The sequence below is a fragment of the Camarhynchus parvulus genome, chromosome 11 (genome assembly GCF_901933205.1).
Source record: "Camarhynchus parvulus chromosome 11, STF_HiC, whole genome shotgun sequence".
Taxonomy (NCBI): domain Eukaryota; kingdom Metazoa; phylum Chordata; class Aves; order Passeriformes; family Thraupidae; genus Camarhynchus; species Camarhynchus parvulus.
In genome coordinates, this window is record NC_044581.1 from 20,039,761 (window position 1) to 20,057,008 (window position 17,248).

The following is a 17,248-nucleotide window of genomic DNA, read 5'->3' on the forward strand; positions in this document are numbered from 1 at the left end:
TTGAGTGGTTTTATGTATATATATATATGTGTGTGGGGCCCTCTTCCTCAACATTTTGTCTTAACTGTACCATATATAATATGTAGTTCATGTAATACAGTGCAGAGGTTTGTGATTCCTCTGTGGTATTTCCTTTTCCTAAAGGACAAAAGTATCTGAAGCAGAGAATCTGTGTCTGGGAGTCATAAACAAGCAAAGAAAAAAAAGAAAGGGAAAGCAGAATTGGTCCCTGTAACCTAGAAAATAAAAAACCTTTGTCACCAGTGAGGGTGGTTTTAATTGTGGAAACAAAATACACCAAAATTTCTGCAGAAGCAGAAGGAAAACAAGCTCCTGACTCACACTGTGTGGGTTTGTGGTGATGTTCTTCTAGAGGAAGAACAAAATAGGCCTCCTAACCTTGAAATGGCACATATTGCTGTGGAAAGGGTTCCTTTATTGACTCTAGCACCTTCTGTAATGGTGTATATTTGACTGTTCTCAGCTAATACTGACTCTTAATCCTTCTAGCCATCATGAGTAATTTGTTTCTCATTGAAATTTGCCTTCTCCCTAATTAAAGATCTGTTTATTCAAGGTGCCTTTTCACTTAGACTATGCCTGTATGTAAGAGCTGAGATATTTTCTCTTGTTCTTGATTTGGCCAGTTAAAACAAAGCAGTCAGTTGAGAAGGCATATTCTACATCGAGATCTACCTGGGAAACTGGTTTTGTCTTTAAAATGCCTTTTATATTTTGATTCCAAATGAAACTTTTACCCTAGAATAAAGCAAACTGAAACAAATGTTTGCATTTTATTTTGAAGTGCAATTTCTAAACAAGAGGAAATAGAATTTTTATTTTTATTCAGTCATTGTGTGATTGCAGTATATAAAGGGAAGCTGCACTGAGTGCTGAAGGGGGAGCTGCCTGGGTGGCTGTGACATGCCACCATCTACATGGGCTGGCCCAAACTGAGTCCCCTCCTCCTCCTCATGCCTTGGGGACCAAGGGAAGATCTGCAAACTGAGAGATCTCCAGGTGTGTATGAGGGAAGAGAAGGATCTGGAAACTTTTCCATGGATCTGGAAACTTTTCCATCCCTTTAAGGAGTGAAATGGTGCTGTGTTGGTGGGTGAGGGCAGGTGCATGTGGAAGCTGGCAGGGCTGCAGGGGCAGAGCTGTACCATGTGGGTAGACAGTGCCAGCTGCACAGCAGTGTGAGGGGAGTGTACTGGTGATAAACTGGAGCACTGCTTACACAGGGCACAGAACATTTGCTCTACCCTTACACTGTCGCTATAGGACATGAAATAAAACAACACGGACACTGGAACCTCCAAGGTAAAAAGAAGGGAAGTTTACTTTCTGACTCCAATATTTATAGATTTTGAAAAGTGACAGTGGATTGGAGGATGACAGTGCTACCTCTCCAATGACACTGGACAAACCAACAGGCCATCAAATTTCTCTTCCTCCAGAAAAGAATGTAAAACAATGATTATTTACATAAAACTGTGTGGGAAAGTTCATTACAAGAATGTAAACATCAGAAGGCTTAGAAGAACCTAGAACAGGGTGACATTACACCCCTTTGTTTCCAAAAGCTTTGCCTTTTGCCCAAGTGGGCTTTGGGGAAGGGGTGGAATCCCACCTGCAGCTGCAGCACAGCCATGCTTTGAACAACAGGAGGGCACAGAGCAGGGGGAGAGGGACACAGCTGTGCTCAGAAACGGGGCTGATTCCTCAGGAGGTGCCGGCACCAAGGGGAAGCCTGGCTGGGTGAGAAAGGAGCTGCAAGGTTGTCTGTGGGTCCCATTTACACAGGGGAGCAGACACCAGTGTGATGGTCACTGTATAAGAACTTGGACTCCTACATGTGATACGCTTCCAGTTTGTCCTTTTCGGCAAGCTACCCTGCACCAGAATTTCAGACACTCCACACTTAGAGCAGCCAGAGGAAACACATGGATATCAGGGCAACTACTCAGCCTTTTAAACAGAAAGCAATTTTTGATATTGAGCTGTAATGAGCATCCTGAATAGGCATGAAATCTCTTTAAAATCAGTTCTGTAATGCTGGTACAGTGGGAGAATATTACTATTTGATTTGCTGTTATTCAGTTATTTTTAAGCCCATTTTGTGTGATTTGTAATAAGAACAGATAAGGCAAGTAGCTGCTAGGCATACCCGTGTGCTGTGAATATCAGAGATCACTAAATGTCACCATCAAACTTCCTGTTGTTCCACTGATGCTTGTAGGAATGGACATGCCCTATTGACTCCACACAGGGTTTGTAGCTCCATCCTTCTCAGCTTCTGCATTCAGTGAGCAGAAGGTAGACACAGCCTAAAAATTTCAGTTCTTTCCTCCCTCTTTTTGCTGGACAGGCAAAATGGTGCCTGCTCCAGGAAATGGAGCAACTGTCCAAGTATTTGTGACACAGAGGACTCCTCCTGGGGAGGGAAAACAGCCACCCTGGCACGGCTCTCCCCAGCACCACTGCTCTGGCTGTACTGCTGAGACACCAGCACGCTGGGGAGTTGGGCCCAGACACTGAAGCAGGGAATCTAATACAAACCAGGGATCTATTCCTGTCTGGTGTGGGCTGCCCTGTGCCACACAGGACTGTAAGAGCTGAAATGAGGGATGTGGGACTCTAGGGACTCTCCAAAATGCAGTTTATTGTATCCAAGAGGTTACAGCAGGCCAGGGTCATGGGTGACAGAGCTGTGCCCACAGCTGTCAGCTCCAGCTGCAGGCAGCCTGGAGACCCCTTGGTTGTGGTTACAATGCATTATAGACTTTTCTTTGCTGAGCATCTTAATACAGCAGAACCAATCTATACCTTAACTATTATCTACAGCCTATCATAACTACCACATAATTACCACATTCATGTTACTATTCTCCAGTCACTAAAAGTCAGTACATTACAGTTTAAGCTAGAAGTTGTTATTCAGTTTTCTTGTACTGGAAAATTCTGAGACCTTTTTTCTACTTGCAGCATTTGCTGACTTGTTTGCCAGTGCTCTCTTTCTGCTTGGTAAAAACATCTCCTTGTTTGAGGTGGGTTTATCCTTTGCTCTAAGTCATAAAAACCCCTTCTAACTAACACACCCTTTGCCTCTTTGGTTATCCAGTAAGACTGGCTCGGCAATTCCTTTCTTCTATATCAAAACTTGCTTCCATCTCTATTCCTTCATCAGACTCAACACTCAAAAATCTTTCTGCTAAGCACACATATCTGTGAGGCTTTTTTGTCAAACTTTCATCCTTCCCAACACAGGGTTATTCACCCCTTCCCTGTGCCATTTCTCCTGTGGGCTGACACTGACCAAGTTCTGGCTGAGGGCTCAGACGACATCACTGCAAACTCAAATTATCTGCCTTTGGTATTGAAATCAAAGCATGTACACTCAAAAGGACCTGGAAGGAACTAGATGGAAACCTAGCTGGAACTTAGATAATCTTTAAGGTCCCTTCCAAACCATTCTATGATTCTATGACTGAAGATCAAAGAAATTATTATTACTTTACTGTAGTCACTCACATTTAATGGTTCTGTAAAAGGTACCAGTAGTATTGGGGTTTGACTGTAGACAGTGTTTTGTGCCTAATCCTTCTGTGCAATTTCCACTGGGAGCTGTCCCACATAAATATTTTTATTAAGCTATCCAAATTTAAAATCAAGACCTTAAAATAAAATAGTTACTGACCTTTCAGCTCATTTATAATTAAAATCTGTTCTAATGTTGTTCACATAAATAATAGATAGCTGTTTTCACAGATCAATGGCTTCTCTTGCTTTATAAGAAACATTTTGAAGTAAAATTGCTGTGCCTTTAAGTTTAATAGGAAAATTTGATGTGTTAGCAACTATGGGCTGATCTCTGTACATTTTTCAACTGTAAATTTCACTTTAAAATACAAACAATTATTAATATTGATTTGGACTAAAATAATATTGAATTTCAATATATTTTTGGCTCTTTTATGAATTACCCTGCACAGTCAGTGTGATTATGATGAAAGAGTATTTGCACGCTCAATTTCTTTTCAGCGAGAAACCTTGAAGAGTGCTAGTTGTATTCAGGCTGATAATGATAAACACATGCATTCAAGGAAAATCAGACTACCTTAAAAATCTCAACTGAAGCATAATAAATTAATATTTCATCCTATATATGCAGTTCTTATATCAAGCTAGCTGAACTTTCATTATTAACAAATAGTGAGCATTTGGTTAGAATGCAGCTCACTGCTTGAGCTCTGTTTTGGTTGTGCATCGCATGCAATTACAAAATGATGTCAATCCATCACTGCAATTTCCTGCGACTAAGCAAAGAGATGAATATATTCATGTCCTAGGATGCTGTAAAACACCAATATATTTAAGTGCCATTAAACCCATGTTTCTGTGCTGTGGTTGGAATAAACATTTCATAGCTCCGGTGATAGAGGGATGTGAGCTTTTCTTCTGATCTCAGCTCTAATTTCAAGGCTGGTTTGTTAATTGCTTACTCAGCTACCCCAGCACCTCTGCAGAGGCCTCAGCTCTGGGTCAGCCCTTCCCCATTGCCATGGCTATGGCCAGCAGGGTCACTCAGGCACCGTGTCCTTGTCATACCCACAGCAGTGGTGGCAGGGGGGTCTCTGAGAGCCTGCCATGCGAGGACAGAATCCTCTCAGAAACAGAAATTCTGCTCCCCAGGGAAAGCAGGTGTATTGAAGTAGGACAAAATGTCAAAGTGACATTTTTGTAGAAATGGATTTTCAGAAAAATTTAATTTCTTGGGCCCTGCAGTAGTGTTTTCATTGTGGGTGGCTGCTATAACCTGGAGAGCTGTGCAGCAAGCCTGGGAACTGGCAGAGGTTCACCAGGAATGTGGAGGGCTCTAATCCTCCCCAGTTTGTCCTGCTCCTCTCCCTGTGCAGCTGGCACATGCCAGGAGGACAGAGAGCTGAGACTGTTCACCTCCAGCAGCCTGTCTGGGAAGCAGCTGTTAAACTCACTTTTTGCTCAAAGTGGAACTGGGGAGTGTGTAGCAGGCAGCAGCTGGGCCAGCCTTTGTTTTGATTCTCCCAGGGAAAAATGTATTTTTAAAAATTTTCTTTTTCCACACAGAAAACATTGGTTGTGCGAAAAGGGCATTTTCTTGCTGAAAAACCTTCTGCTGGAGAATTCCCCAACCAGCTCTTTTTCTGGAACTTACTCCCACAGACTGAAAATAACCCAAACTTGGTACCTTTCCAGTCATGTTACAAAAGCTAATGTTTTGCTAGAGTCCCTGGAGACAGCAGAGTTGTGCTACTTATATTAAGAAAGGGGTAGTAGCAGCTAGCAAGTGCCTGCAGGACTGGTTTGAATGCTGCTGGCCCTTAATTCAATCATAGGTAATGAAAGATTAATAATAAGGCACTTAACCTTAAATAGTGTTGCAATTACTTTGATTATGGAATAAAAACCAGAAAGCATTTATGACATTTACTATTTTTAAACCTCATTATTTTGGAGAGTGTCATTCAAGAATTTTGAACACTTGAAATCAGTAAAAATGAAATGCCACTGATTTTTCTTTACCTGGTTCAGATGCTCTCTAGTGTGATTTCTCCCTTCTATGGGTAGAGCAGTAGGAAGGTGACAGAAAGTGCCCTTGAGTTCCTTCATTTGAGAGGTAATCATGTTTCACCATTTTATGCTCAGATGCCCACAAAAGTGTAGTCACCTCTCTGTTATTTTATATTGTGTTTTATATGGTTTTGTAGTTTTGATTACAGCAAGTCAATTTTCTTGGCCAAAATGGCTTTTTAATAAAATGATACCTTTTGCAAAATGTATTTTTAGGTCATAATTTTGTGATGCAAGGGATGCTTTCCTTCACAAAGATAAATTCTGTGTCCTATATTGCCAAAACTAATATTGTGAATATTACTATAATTTCATAATACATACATGTTGCATGGTAAATATATTGATACAAAACACTCTTAAGGACCAAAATGTGTTGATACAAGACCCTCTAAAGGGCTCCAGCCTCCAGGAAAAAACTTGGAGCTGTAACATGCTGCCACACTAACTGTACACCATAAAACCTCTCAGCAGAGAGAAGTCTGCTTTTTAAGAAGGAAGAGTATCCTTCCTTAAATTTCCCTTAGTTTGATCCAGATCCTGCCCAGCCACTCCACACCTTTTAGCTAGACTAACTAAGGATACACACCAGATTTTGTGTTTTTTAATCTCAGCAAGAATGGCCGACAGAGCCAATTCTGCCCTGCCTGACAGCATGGTTGGGGTTAAAGAGGAGCGAGAGTGTGGGCTCTGCTCACACAGAGGGAGGGGCTGCTGCAGCAACACAGCTCAGCTTTTCTGGGGTGCATTCCCCAAGGAATCCTCTCACTGGCCTGGTTTTGCCCAAGTTCACTGAAAGCAACTTCTGTCTCCTTAGTCACTTTCTTTTCAGACTGATGCCTCTACTCAGCCTGGCAAGATGAAAACATCCAGAGCCTGAAATCCTGAAATCTTTACCTTTTCTGTTCTGCTGCTTCATCATGACACTTCATGGTTGCGTGACTCCAATAGAGGAAAAACAGTGTAGGATCTGAGGAAAATACACTTTTTTTAAAGTCAAGTCAGGTTGCACATTATTTCTACCCCACTTGCAATTAGCAGTGTGTGGGCTGATCACTAGCACTAACAGTGATTAGAATAAAAACTTCACTGTGCCGCTCTGGGTGTCACATCTTGCTGGAAAAGTTTAATTTAACAAAGTGCAGAAGCCAGCAGAGGAACTCCTGTGGTTCCAGATAGCAATGTTGCAGCTCTGCAGCCCTCTTCAGGGCTAACAGTGACTAGAGTTTATGTACATGCTCCACAGGGAAAACGACAGCTTTGCCCAAATACTGCCTTGCTGTGTGTGCCTGAGAGTGGCTGGACCAGTGTCAGAGCCCCAAAACACTCAGGTGGAACAGGGATGTTAAGTGCAGTATTTTAGATTTTATTCTGGTTTTTCCCAGCTTCCAGTCCCTTACTTTTTCTTCCAAATTGTTTATTGATTCAAATTTTATTGATTGCTCCTACAGGTGAATTTTGCACCCTTTTAAAGTAGCATCATTACTTTATTATTGCTAAATGTTGACTGCAAAACAAACAGGACTTGACACCTCTTCAAACCCTTAGTTCTGGTTTAAACACACTTCCAGCACACACTGTGTGGCAAGAACACTTTAGAGCCTCTTTCTCACATAACTAAACTGTAACTACAAAATCATAATTGTGTGTAAAATATTTGAGATCAGTAAAACAAAGTGAATTGAGAGCACTGATACTAACTGTGCATCTTATGGCTAATGGTTGTGATGCATTTGTGTTTTAAGGACCTGCTCAAACATAAAAAGAGCTATTTTGATTTGAACCATTAATGCTACTTTCTCTGTCACCTCCATTTATCTTCTATCCATCCTGCCTAATCTTTTTTTTTTCTATTCTGTATATTGAGCAACTGTTCAGGTGTTTAATGTCAAAGCCATTCAAGGGATAACCCAGGGGACATAGGAGACAATGCAAACAGCAAGTGTAGATAGTGAGCAGCAGCTGTGTCGTGGAGGAATTCTCAGACTGAATTCTCTCATTCTTCTGGGTGTGTATATGGGCTATTTCTAAACTGTTCTGAAAATTATCTAAAAAGCAGCCTTATTGCCGTAGACTTATTTATCTGTAGAGCTATGTAGGCCCTCAAACAAAAAATTAGGAGTCTATTGCTCAGGAAAATAAACAACCCCCCGAACTGAAGACCTATCTGATGTGTTGAAATGGTTGAGCCATGCCAGCAGCATCACCTGACCCTCCCTCCTGCAGCTCTTCCCAGTTCAGCTGCAACAAAACACAAAGTTGGGCAAACAGATCCCTTACTGCTAAATGTGGTTTGTATTACACACTTGCATGAGTGGTCACTACTGACTGAACCAGTCACTCCTAATGATCAACACTGTCTCTTCCCCTCACACTGAAAACAACTGCTGAACCCCAACAACCTTATCAGAGAATACACAAGCTCACAGATGAGATGCTGAAGCAGAGGGTAGCACAGAGTGTAACTAGAGCATGGTCCTCTCTGAACTGGGTGCTTGTTGTTTGGCTAAGGCGCCTGGGAATAACTGGAGGCTGCACCTCGCAGAATGAGAAGAAAAGGAATAGCAACTGTTTTCTTGTGCCTTTGTGCCTCTTGTGCCTGTGGATTTGCTGCCCTTCCAAATGTTATGACTAATGCATAAAGCATTGCTCCTCTCCAGACACTCAACTTTTCACTAGCTCAAGACTTAAAACAAGCCATGAGTCTGTGTGCTGCTGCAGGTCTCCAGGCGTGTAACCTTTACTGGATATGCCATGCTGGCATTCGCTGTCTCGCCTGCGCTGTTTATCAGCCTCACTTACTTGCTGGAGTACTGCAGGCTTGCAATCTCTGAGAACCTTCTGGGTTTACTCTTTGCCATCCTCCCTCATAACTACAAATTAAATGGGAAAAGGATCTCTTGGAGAAACAGTGCAAAAGAGCCTAGGCAATATTTTGTGCTGAATTTCTCTCCTTGGACCTTTATATATCATTGGTGTATCTTGCAAGACACCTCTAGGGTTTTGAAACTAATTTTCCATCATCATTAGTGAGAAACCTACCCTCAGCTTCTTTTCATTAATGTCTAACACAAGACTGAGTAGAAGTTCTGAATGTGTACACTCTTTTTAACTTGATGATGCCATATGCAAATAATTAAACAAGGTACAGAAGCAATGGTTAAAAACACTACAAAACCTCCTAATTAAACTAAGCAATTATCTGCCAGAAGAGAGACATCTGAACCCTCTCACTCCACACACGTGATAAAATCTCCACATCTTGCAGCTGTTTAATTTTTCCCCAAGAGGAGAAAAAAATCACATTTAATTGCCATCAAGGGTGAGGACAACATGGTGGGTGCATAGATGGTGACATTCAGTTTGTATCCATCAGTGAGGGGGCTGTGACTTTGCACGTGATCTGTCTGATACTGCATGCAAGGGCACAGATCTATGAAAATTCAGTGGAAACATTAATTGAGTTCCAGCTATGTCATGTGCTACTGTGCAAAAGAAATGACTCCTGAAACTCTAGGGCTATGATTTGCTGTTTGGTGGTGGTTCAACTCAAGAAGTTAATACTTGGAGCCATCTCATCCTGCGTGCTGCATGACATTGGCATAGTGTCTTTGGGCTGTCTTCTCACTATATTTTGGGTAGTGAAGTGAACTGAGGAAATGGATTCAACAAAGGAACAGTGCATCAAAACAGAATGGCACTGAAAGAAAGTCATATTCATGGAGATACATGTATTTTCAAAGCACTAAACCAGATTAAATGCCTCCATGTTTTGTTCTTACAGTACAGTTTATCTATTTCATCACCTGCACCGTTCCTGTCACTGTAATAGCTGAGATTTTTCACAATCTGTCGTTGTGAAAACAATGCTGTTGCAGCCTTTTACAGAGGAAACTGAAGAACTTGCCTACAGAAGTGGGAAATCTGTGGACAAAATGAAGATGAGTTTGGACCTTCCATGCATCAGGTTAGTTTTCCAGCTACTGAATCATCCTCCTTTTCCTTAGGCACAGGAGAATAGTGAAAAAAGTAGAATGTTTATTTTTGTATAGGAAAATTTGAATATGCAAATTGGAAAATGGGAATAGATTTTTTTTTAAACTTACAACCAGAAGGTGTTTAAATCTGCCAAGAACTTCAGTCAAGCTACTGTTTTGTGCTAGTTGGGATGTAGGTTAGTGGTTTCAGCAAATACACAGATAATTAACTGAAACTCCTTTTGTTCTAGCCGACAACATAAAAGCAATGAGAGAAAGGAAACAAATCACAGGGGAGTTCCGTGGCATCTTGCAAGGTTTCCAGTGCAATATACATAGAATCACACTGATGAACTTTTCCAGTACTAATGAGGGGATGCCAGACTGACAACACCAAAATCCAATGGTTTTGCTGAAAAGCAACAATACGAGAAGGAGCAGCAAAAATTCCCTTTTCCAGGAACCAGTGAACAGTTGTGAAAGGAAGGCCACAGACACTGAGTCCCTGCTCCCCTTTCAGCAGTGGCATGGCCTGCAGCACTGGGAGCCTGAGGTGGCCAAGGCAGAGGCTTCTCAGGGGCTACCAAGGCTGTGACACAGAAAAGCAGTTTGTCTGTAGGGAAGGGAATCTAAGCTGGGTAACTGCAGTAAATAGCACTGTATTATCATTACATATTATCTGCAATATATGACACATAATAATTATGTATTACATGCAATATGTAGCAAGAATATCATGGTCATCCCTCTGGCATGTCCCTGAAGGTGTAAATGTGTAGGGAGGATCTCTGGTCAGTGAGGACTTTGAGGTGAAGGGTCTTGCCAACTTGTAAACTCCTCTTTTCCTCACTCCCTCCAACAGTTGTTAATGGATTACTAAAACACAGTATTAATTTAGTTCAATACTGAAACTTGTGGTCAGCAAGATGTGAATTAATGAGGAATTTCCAGAAAGTAAGAAGAATCTTAACCCAGCTCCTCCAGAGAGCACATTGAATCATATCAGGTTATTAGTAAAATTATCATTGTCCTTATTGTAATGGCAAAGCCAAAAGACATTTATTTAATAAGAACTTTTACAACAGAAGAAGCAGTGGCCGGTCTGTGAGGTGCCCAGCAACCCTTTTAGGTGAGATCCTGAGAGGTGTTTTATGTTTAGGAAGATTAGCACGGCAGGGTAGATATGGTGCTGAAACTTCTGGAGGTGGAGGTAAGGTATATTTAACAGGCAGCAGCAAAAACACAAAACCACCTCTGGCAAAGGAACTTGCTGAGTTATCTTGCTGCAGCCTTGTTTGCCAAAGAAGTTGTCTGTAAACCCTGCCGTCATTAAAATTCTTCACGGTGATAACAGCACTTTCCCCAGAACACTTTGTTGAAGCTTGCAAATGGAATTATCTGCTATGACTGCTCTTTTGAGCAGTGTAAATCTTCAACAACAATCCTAAATAAACCTGTGATATACAGTGCATGGAACACCTATTTTTATAAATATCTCTGCAGAGGAATGCTAGGGATAGGAAGAATACATTACAAGCAGGAAAATGGCAATTTAAAACATGCTCTAACCCCGTTTGCTCCTTGGCACTGCTCTACATTAACTTAGCTCCTGCCCCTGGAAAGGCAAAAGACACAGATTTTTTTTACATAACTCAGAACTTCTAAATAAGAAACAATAAAGAAGTGAAGCTTTGCGAAGGAAAAAAACCATATAAAGTATGAACAAGAAATACTACTTTAGCTTCTGTGGCCAGAAAGTTACCAGCATTGGAAATAATGTGCCATTTTAACAGAGACACAAACATCATGACCCGACTGCAGTACAAATACCAGGCTCCTCACTGGGGAAATCATAACTCTTTTCAGGTGAGGGACACCAAATGACTCTCTGGTGCTTTGTTAAGAGCCCAGTGCTCAACACCTCACCACGCACAGGACAGCTGCCTTTCTGCTTTAGGCTATGACTGCTCCGCAGGGATCTGAACTTCCCTGAATTTGGGTGTAATCCTAAGCATGAAGTACTTCTTAATCTAATCCTAAACCACTACTGCATGTAAATGTCCCGAGCTGAAATCACTGCCTGGAAAGCAAAGAAAATGTTTAGCAATGGCACTTAAAGCACTCTCTGTATTATACTTTACAGCCTGGCCTCAGCTCAGTGAAATTTGGGCTGTTTAGAAAAGACCAGAAAGTTTGCCATGTCCATTGCTGTAACTCAGAACACTCTGCTTCATCTTGCAGCATGTACAGGAACTGGAAATTAGTGTTTCTCTTCCATTTCACCCCAGCCACCTCTTCTCATTCTAATGCTGCTCATTCTGGTGAGTTCTAGGATGAACCAATTTGGGCAGGCAAAATAACCGATAAAGTTGGCCTGGGATAATGATGGTCTGGGAGTCTTCTTATAGAGCAGGTGACAAAAATAATAGATCATGTCCAGAAGGAAAAGTTGCATTGTGCTGTCTAAAGAAGATTCATAACTATAGCTCAGTAGAGAGGCTGTGATCCTGTTACACTGAGTTAGCCAGTACAACTTTCTGTGCCCTGCTATTGTACCTTCAAATTAGTGCAGAGGAGGTATGATCAATCCAGTCATGTGCCATAGAGCTCGTATCATTTTCTACCTGTCTGGGAGGTGACTTTTGTCACCCTGGTTATTTAACTCCTACGCAGCTCTGTGCCTGCTAGATGCGCTGCTGGCAAGGGAAAACACACATATCTTTAGGCATTGGCCGTGCTGAAGGATGATTGGGATGAAATATAGAATTCTTTTTCAGGATCGTCTTCTACTTGCAGCAAATAAGCAGCACCTACGGATGTTTTAATTTTTCACACTATACTGCTGTCCTGTGTGGCCCAGGCTTTGTAACTACTGTCAACTCAAATGTCAGCTGGTATTTATTACACCAGAACCAGAGCAAGGGATTCCTAAAGACCTTAAGGAAAGCATATTTAGTTTCTCATGCTCAAGAGAAATTCTGGAATAATTCCAAGTGAGGAAAGAAGACAGAGTAAAAAAATTTAACTTTCAATGAGCCATATCTGCACATACACATTTCCTGTGCTAGAAGGACATTTGAAGCAGATGGGATGTGACCAACCCCAAACTCCCAGAGATGTAGCAGAGGTCTGACTCTCTTCTGCAATTCAGGGCTCTAGCAATAATACTTGTATTGTGTGCTCAGTTAAATTGCCCTTCCCAGAGGCAGTGCTCCGGCCTGCTCCGATGGCACCAGCAAAATGCCGCCTGAGAGAGAGCAGGTGAAATACATTCAGGTCCACTGCTTCCCTCCTAGCAGCTGGTGGGTATTGCTGTTACTGAGAGCGTTCAGAGCCCTTGCAAGGGGTGGGGTGAGCTGATCCCTTGTGTTTGCTGCAGCTCGTGTCGAGCCATGGTGGGCTCGCTGCCGAGCCCTCGGGCCGGGCAGGGCGCGGCCGGGGCTGCTGAGGGCGTGAGGGAGCGAGGGAGCACCTGGAGCTGCTGAGGCCGTGAAGGACCGCCGGGCCCGGGGAGCACGCAGGGCTGCTGAGGGCGTGAGGGAGCCCCGGGCCCGGGGAGCACCCGGAGCTGCTGAGGGCGTGAGGGAGCGCCGGGCCCGGGGAGCACGCAGGGCTGCTGAGGGCGTGAGGGAGCGCCGGGCCCGGGGAGCACGCAGGGCTGCTGAGGGCGTGAGGGAGCCCCGGGCCCGGGGAGCACCCGGAGCTGCTGAGGGCGTGAGGGAGCGCCGGGCCCGGGGAGCACTCAGGGCTGCGGCCCGCGGTGTCGGCTGCACGGGCAGCTGCCCAGCATGGTAATAGCAAAAGCACGGAAGTGGAAGGCTGAGATTGCAAAAAAGGAAAGTAAACCCCAGGTAGGGGAATAGTGAACAGGACAGTAAAGCTAGTGAGGGAACAAACCAAGATTAGGGGATGCCCAAAGTAGGAGACTCCAGTGGTAGGAAGACAAGGGGAGGGAAAGCTGTGGATATTGTATCCTGCCTGTGTGCTGCCCACATCAATCCCATTCCAGCTCCTTTTGTCTCTCTCTGGTGTGTGGAGAGATAGGGCAGGCTCAGCTCCCGGCTGGTGCGGTGCTGAGGGCTCTGCAGTGCCAGGCCATGGGCAGCCAGTGCCTCCAGGGCTGGCCCTTCCTGCCATGGAGGATTGTGGCAGTAACAGTTGTGGGTTTCTCTGGGTCTGGATTGAAGGCACTTGAGATGGTGTTTCATGCTCAGACTCAGGTGTTCGTTATTTCTTATCAGTAAAACAGTCTCACTACTGTGAGTTTGGCAGCTTTTCATTAGAAGGCACAAAATGGCCAACAATCTCTTGTTCCGAGGTCTTTTCAGACTAAACTATCCAATTAAGAACTGACACCTGGATTATTTTCCCTTTTAACCCAATAACTGATCCCAAAGAGCTGCAATGGGGACTTTTCTGCCCAATTACAAAATGCCACCCAAACCCATGGAGAAGGAGGAAGAGGAAGCACGAAGAAGAAACCCAGGATGACACCCTGTGCCCTCCATCTTGCTTCCATCCACAGCATACTAAAAATCCCAAACCTCAATTTCTCACCAAGTGATACACCTACACTGCTCTCTATAATCTATTTCACACTTTTGTGGGTTCCAATCTATCTTGAAGTCTGGGAAACTTTCTCCATGAGTGAGGGTCAGAGTCAGTGCTGTCCTGAGGGTCAGGGCACCCCAGAGCAGACACAGAAATATTCCCTGTGTGCCCTGGGTTTCCATAGAGGATGAGCTCTGCTAACTGCCAGTCATGTTCTTGTAACATTTTTTAGTCTTTTGGACTGAAATGTGCAACACTGTATAATTCTCTGCTGGAAGGACTTATCCAAGCAGGAGTCAATAACACAGCCCCAACACAATTGCCTCTTGTGTGGAGGCTCTTGAATCCTTCCCAGCGTTTATAAAGTGTGTGTAAATTAATGAATGCATTTGTTACTAATAATCACCCAAACATATTAAAAACTTTAAACTAAATACTTGAAAGAGTACTAAGCCTACTACCAGAATGAAGTGTAAGGGTTCTCAGCAGCAAAGTGCAGTAGAAAATTGTGGCTGAAAGGAACAGATGTTTAAAATGAATGCTTTCAGTGTGCTGAACTAAAATAAAATTTAAACACATACAGAAGACATATAGACTGGCTTTCAGCAACACAACCCCCTGAAACACCTATACAAGTAACCTTGTTTTGGATCAGCAAGGCTTATTCTATTTATTAAATCAATAAGTGTAAAGTCCATAGACCATTTTAGTTATCAACCTTTTCCAAATGAATATCCCAAGCATTTCTAATGACAACCAACTGATTTTCATTATTTTGACCTCCTTCTTCTTTGACTGGATCAATACTGTCTGATGTAATAATTCATCAAATTATACTGGGAAACTTATTGATTCTTGTACACATTAGCTGGGAGAAAAATATGTCAGGCTCTCACTTTAGCCTAAATGGCTTCCAAGATTTAAATTAAACCGCATTTGGTATTTGTATGAAGGATATTAGCACTGTATGTAAAACAAATTACTGGAGCTGAAATGGATGTTTTACTTGCCCCAGTTCCCCTGACACTTTTATGGCACCCATCACTGCAGTGTGTTTTTCATACCCTAATTGCTTTGTGAGATCTCTGCTCTGCCTGTGCCTCCCACCCCTGCCCTGGTGCAGCATTCAGCAATGCTGTCTGACACTCCTCCTCCTCCTCCTGCCTCTTGGGGAGGCTCAACTCAAGGCCAACTGGAGATTTTATTTAGTTGAGAGATGTAGGAGAGAAGTAGAAATCTTTCATGTCAATCCTGGGTGTTCACAAAAGGATCAAAAGCTTATGTGTATACAATGGTATGGGGCAGGATTAATATTTAGCCATACCACGTTTTTAGGTGTTTAGGGGTTTACTAGTGAAAGTAATATTTGAAAGAAGACAGTGAAGAAAACTGTATCTTACAATATATTGTATTTTCTAACAGTACTGAGCCCGTGAACTATGAATGGCAATTCATTTACAAATATCAAACTTGTGGAAATGTAGCCAATTTTATTTCTTAATACCTCTGTACTGATAATTTTGTGGGGGGAGGGATGTGAAGATAAAAATACTAAAACAATGTGCTGAGTCATTAAGCAGAATGAAGCATCCCTTCCCCCTGCAGCTGTAATCTGTCACCGTATCACTTACCTATTGCATGTGTTGGAATAGCCAACCGTAGTTTCTTTTTCACCTTTTGTTTCAGATGAAGAGACTTAAAAATTGCAAATGTTTCTCCCCTTAGATGCAAGAGCATAAATCACAAGTAATACTGAGCTCTCTGCCTCATATTGATTCTTTTGTGAACTAAGCCAGATGGGTTCAGATATGAGCATGATCTAATATTCCCCTTAGCTTGATTTATAGATTTCTTTGTGCATTACCTGACCATAAATGAGTCTTGCATTATTTCTTGTGTGCCTGTCAAATTAAAGAAAAATACTCTCATTGACCTTTCAACCTGGGAAAAAAAAAATGAGTCAGAGACATTTTACTGCATGTATTACAGGGATCTTGGTGCTTCCATGCCAATTAGGAGTGTGTGATTATGAAAGAGGTCTGGCAATTTGTGTTGTGTGTAATGATTTCATTTTCCTGTAAAGCACGGAGTAGATGTACTGACAGTAGCATAAGCTACATTGCAAATAACCCTAGAAGAGAGAAGAAGAGGAGAACAATTTGGCACAATTCATTCCTTAATTTACAGAAACAAGCACTGATTGCAAGAACTGAAATGTTTTTCTGGAAGAAAATAATGTTCTTTAAAATGTGGGCCCAGCAAACGGAATTGCTGAGCCGCCACCGCAGCCGCGTTAATGCCAAAGAACAGGCATCGGTGTCTGCTGACCCCAGAGACCTCTTCTGGGAGCAAAATGAGCTTAATATGTATGAAAAATAATGAGCAGTATAGCAGGAGCTTATCATTAGGACACAACCTTGGGCTCTGCACTTGCAGCCAACTCAAATGGGAGACACTGAGCTTTGTCTGAGCAAAGGGCTCCTGCTTAACCTGCAGGGACTGACCTCAGTGACCCCTCAGCTCCTCCCACCATCCTCAAGCATGTTTCTACAGCCTAATAAGCCCATTATCTCCTCTGTATTTATTTGCAAATAATGTTCAAATCTAGCAAAAATAGGCATTAAAAAAAGAAAATATTTCCATCTTTGCAATTCTTCAGTTTTTTGACCAGATGAAGTATGGTAAACATCCTCTGAAACTGCTCAGCAGACCAAATCCCTGTCATGTTCCCATTCAGGTTGTATCTCTATTCTGTATCAGGAGATGACATTTTCAGTAAGAATAAAATTTTATCTTCTGCCTTCTAAGAAATAGAACTTTTAAAATAAGTCTTTCTTTGCTATGTGAGCATGCCACAAAGCCTGGCTGGTAGCCCTGGCTCTGTTTGTGTTCTCAGCTCTCTTTTCCAGTGTCTGTGTCACGAGAAAAATCCTTTCCCCCCCACTATTTTTCTCCATCTCAGATATGTTTAGACTAGCCAACCTGCTCCTACAAATGAAAAGAGAGGTTCAGGAATATTAATGTTCCTTTCCAAGCCCTTGTTAAGGTCATTGAAACATGAACTACCCCATTTCCTAGACTATGGTCTTTTGTTTTATTCTTACGTG

General features: G+C 42.5%; 1 protein-coding gene across 2 annotated transcripts in view; it reads right to left on the reverse strand.

Moving 5' to 3' along the window:
• Positions 1 to 17,248, reverse strand: part of CHST8 (carbohydrate sulfotransferase 8) — a 207,165-nt gene that overhangs the window by 171,653 nt on the left and 18,264 nt on the right. The gene's annotated exons all lie outside the window — the stretch shown is intronic.